Here is a 4,824-nt window from a genome sequence, read left to right on the forward strand (position 1 = left end):
ATGATCATGCATCATATTGTTGAATTGCATTGATTGTGTTCTTCCTTGTTTGCTGGTATTTGTCCCCTCTCAGTAGATGTCGTTCCGATGATGAGTTCGATGACACCAATGAAGAACTATACTATCTTCAGAAGTGCCAGGCAAGCAAAACCCCCTTGTTCATTCCGATATAATCCCACTCTCTCGCTCCTACTCTATTTTACTACATTAGGACAACAACGATTCAACTGTTACATGCTGCGGTAGTTGAACCACTTTTCCTCTGCATGACATGTCATTGCACAGTAAATAGATGAAACCCACTAGCATGAGTAGGAGCTGTTTGAGCCCTGATGTGCCTACTCATTCATGCTTGTTTGTCATGCCTGCTGCTGCTTAGAGTTGAGTCATGTCTGATTCATCGGGGATGAATTGGAATGGTGATGAACATGTCCTACTGTGTGTGAGCTAAGTGTGTGAACACGATTCGGTAAAGGTAGCTGTAAGTACATGGTGGGTTGTCTCATTGAAGCCGTCCTCGGGAACTGAGTTCTGTGTTTGTGATCCATGAACATCTACTACCACGCGTTGGGCCTGAAACCAATGGACCCTCTTGACCTATTAACCGCCCCCGTCCTCTGTCCGGGAGTTACAAGTAGTTTCTGGTGTTTGTAGTATGCTGGATGCCATGTGCAACGCTAACCCGAGGGGTGGGCTATGATGCGGTAGACACGTGGCATGGTGTACTGAGCGCCCGTTTGGTGTCTCGGGAACCCTGCACACATCGTTCGGGGTTGTGTGTAGAAACCTCGGCCGGACTCCCTGCGGATGGAACCTGAATAGGCGATAAACCTGGACTAGGGAGTTGTGTGGTTAGTCAGGTCATGGCCGACACCCTCGCCGGGCTTCCGCTTGAAGGTTGCCGAGTACATGTCGTGTAAACGACGATAAGTGGTGAGAGCGTGTGTGAAGAAGTAGACCCCTGCAGGGTTAACATCATCTATTCGAATTGCCACGTCCGCGGTAAAGGATCTCTGGGTTGCCTATACCGTTCATAGACAAGTGAAAGTGGATACTCTAAAATGCGCAAGATAAGCGTGAGTGCTATGGACGGCATTCTCGTAGGGAGACGGGAGCAGATCCATAGTGGTGTATTGATATGGTGAATGTGTGGACTCGTGTGCACCGCCTATAAAGAGTTACTTGCAGTCGTAGTTCAGGATAGCCACGGAGTCAAAGCTGGCTTGCTGCAGTTAAACCCACAATTTCTTTGTTGATACTGATGCATATGTAGCTAGTTTTGATGTAAGTCTTGCTGGGTACATTTGTACTCACGTTTGCTTAATTTATGTTTTTGTAGAGAGACTTCAGTCTCGCTAGTAGTTCCGCATGGACTTCGATGTTTAGCTTGTTACCTCATCTACGATCTTGTGCCCTCGGCAGGATCTTGTAGATAGTCAGGCTTCTCAGCCCTTTTCATTTGTAGTTGTCTCTACTCAGACATGTTATGCTTCCGTTGTTTGTATGCTCTGAATGTTGGGTCATGACACCCATCTTTGTAATATCTCGCTCCTCGGAGCGTATTGAATAAATACTTTGACTCGTAGCGTTATGTTGTGATGCCATGTTGTATTTGCACATATTGAGCATATTGTGTGCATGAATTGAAATGCTTGGTATGTGTGGGATCTGACAACCTAGTTGTTTATCCTTGGTAGCCTCTCTTACCGGGACATGTCCCCTAGTGCTTCCACTGAGCCATGGTAGCTTGCTACTGCTCTGGAACACTTAGGCTAGCTGGCATGTGTCCTTCTTCGTTCCTGTGTCTGACCCTTCAGGGAAATGTCACACGTTGTTCCTTTAAGTCCATGTAGCTTTCCACGACTTGGGTTCATACGTTGTTGATCGACACGTTTGTTGTTGGGTCATGTATGCCTGTCCCTATAAGTTAGCGCCACTTTGGGTTCAGGACTAGTCATGTCAGCCCGGGTTCTTTGTCATATGGATGCTAGCGGCACTATCATATACGTGAGCCAAAAGGCGCAAACGGTCCCGGGCCAGGTAAGGTGGCACCCGTGGGAATACCGTGCGTGAGGCCGCAAAGTGATATGATGTGTTACATGCTAGATCAGTGTGACTTAGGATCGAGGTCCTGACACAGCTTCACCACCGAAGTACACTTTGAGGTGCTTCATGAGATTGCACTAAAAATGACCCAAATCGAGATTCAGCTTCATTGGCAAAGTTGAATCTGGTCCCAGAATCCGAATCAAACAGGGCCATAGTGGTATTGTTGAAACTAGTACTGATGAAATTAAATTGCACAGTTCATACTTGCACATATAGAACATCACGTTGTGAATAATTGGAATAAACAAGGTGTACTACGAACAACCAAAGATAGCATTTGAAACTGGACATATGCTAACTACAAACAACAGAAATATCAAAAAACTTTAAAAGAGGCATATGCTAGCTATAACAGGCTTAACAACAAGAAAATATATGCATTCCTATCAGTATGTTTAAAACTAGATTGATGAAATGTACTACGTAGTAAATGTCGGTGAGAACGACACCTATGGGATCAATGGAATCCCTACTGTGGTCGGCGGGCGCGGGGTCGTGAGAAGAGCGGGTCTAAGAGCCAACACAAAGGTCGTTTACCCAGGTTCGGGCCGCGGAGATCGTGTAATACCATAGTCCTGCTTTAGTGTGTATATGAATGTTCTTGAGCTAGCTATGGTCCATCGCTTGTTCAAAAAGCCAAATCCCCTTCCAGTACACCTCAGGCCTCCTTTTATAGTCGAAGGAGGCGCCACAGTGGCACACAGGAGGTGGAAAGGGTACATTAGCTATGCTTATTGCCTGTCATTATGGGACAAGACGCATTAAATGCGCCCCTGAGGTGTCCCCTTGCTTTGTTGCCGCCTCGCCCTGCTTCGACACGTGCCCAGGCCAGCGAGGCGGGCAGCGCCATGTAGGCTGGCAGGGCTACTGAGCTGGCATGGTGGCGGCATCTTCATGAAGATCTGCATGTCACCATGCAGGTGCTTGCTGAGTTGGCCTCGGGACCGCACGTCACCACGTAGGTGCTCACCTGGCTGGCTGGGCTGGCAGCTGCATGGGAACGGCGGTGGGGTCTTGGTGCGTGCGGGCCGGGCCGCAGCCCCGTTGATGTCCTCGGCAAGGGTCTTGCTGGGGGCCCCGGTAAGGGTCTTGCCGTGGCACCGCGGTCATCCCCGGCAAGGATGTTGCCGGAGGTCTTGTCTTCTGGTCCTCATCTGATCTTCTGTGTTAATGATCTTCATAAAGATCTGCATGCCATCATGGAGGTGTCTCCCGAGCCTTGGTTCCAATGTCGTTGTTGATGTTCAAAACCTCAGGCTCAAGGGTGGCACGCTCCGCTGGTGTTGGGAAAGTTACCCCGGCAAGGCCCTTGCCGGGGCCGTGGAGGCCGCCCCGGCAAGGGTCTTGCCGGGGGAGTCCACCTCGCCCTCTTGCTCTTCGTGTCTCTTTCTTGGCGTTGCTTTGATAGTCTTGTGGCTTCGGCTTCCTTCCTTTGACCTGCTAAGTGTGGGCGTAGGTGCGGCTCTGACTGCCCGTGCACAGGTAAAGGGGTGCAAAGTAGAGCCCCTACTTCTGTACACTGACAGGAGCCCCCGGGCCTGGGCCACACATAAGCGCGACGGGTTGTTGGGCTAGGCCCAGAACGGTGCGCGGGCAGGCGGGGATGACTTTTACGACTTGCATTGAATGTGTGACATGGGGATCGTGCCTGGGGTGACCGAAGCATGCTTGCGTCATCTTGCGATGAACAGTAAAGAGGCGGCTTGCGTGTCCCTTTAAGACCGCAGGGCCACTACTCATTTACTTTCTTCGCCTTGGAACCGCCATCCACATTTCCCATTACGCCCGCCCCTTGCGCCAGGTACACCGCATGCACGGCACGGGGCGGGTGACAGGCGCGTGGAATATGGGAAGATGCGCGCGTGGGTCGATACCCATGAGCCTTCAATTGGGCGAGGAGGGCGGTCGATGGCCTCGCCTGCTGCAATCTTAATGAGCTGGATTGGTTGAGAGAGGCGGCCGAGCCCTGATCCCGCCCGTTTATAAGGTGGTGAGGGGGAGGGATGGCACCTCTCAATCTTTCACCATCCGCCTCCCCCCCCATCTTGGCTTCCTTGTTCCTTCGCTATGGCGAGAGGGCGCGTTGATGCTTCGACGGTGGCCGCGAGGGTCTCCGCTCGACAGTGAGCCCCTCCTCCCCAAGAGTTCGTGGCGGCGGAGTAGGTCATGAGGGGAAGGGGGAGGGGCGAGGCCGAGGTCGTTGTGGCGCTCGGGGAAGAGGAGGACGGGGCGGCGCACCGGCCTCGCCTCCGTCGGCGGTCCCTCCCCCAATTGAGGGCCACATTGTGGACCAGCCTCATGAATTCTTCATCAGGCTGCGCCGGCCGACACATCGTCGTCTTCTGCTCCCTACTCCATTTGCTCGGGAGATGGAGCTCGACCCGCCACAAACTATGAGACTACATATGAGGGGCTGCAGGAATAGTGGCACAAGGGTTGACATTGATTTCCCAGCCCCTCATGTCATGTATCTCTGTCGCAGATGGAAGACCTTCGCTCGCATCCACAACCTGACGGCAGGGCTCGTTCTCTATTTCAAACTAATGGAGAACGACCTGCTCTCTGTCAAGGTCTTTGTACACTTCGGGACTCGCCTAAAGTGCTGCGTGGAGAGCTCCTCTGATGACGAAGACTCTTCCTCGAGCGAGAGTGACAAGGAGGACAGCGACAGCAACGACGAGTGTAACAGGCGGGAGGATGACGGGTCCGACTAGG

The sequence above is a fragment of the Triticum aestivum genome, chromosome 3B (genome assembly GCF_018294505.1).
Source record: "Triticum aestivum cultivar Chinese Spring chromosome 3B, IWGSC CS RefSeq v2.1, whole genome shotgun sequence".
In the NCBI taxonomy this organism is placed as follows: domain Eukaryota; kingdom Viridiplantae; phylum Streptophyta; class Magnoliopsida; order Poales; family Poaceae; genus Triticum; species Triticum aestivum.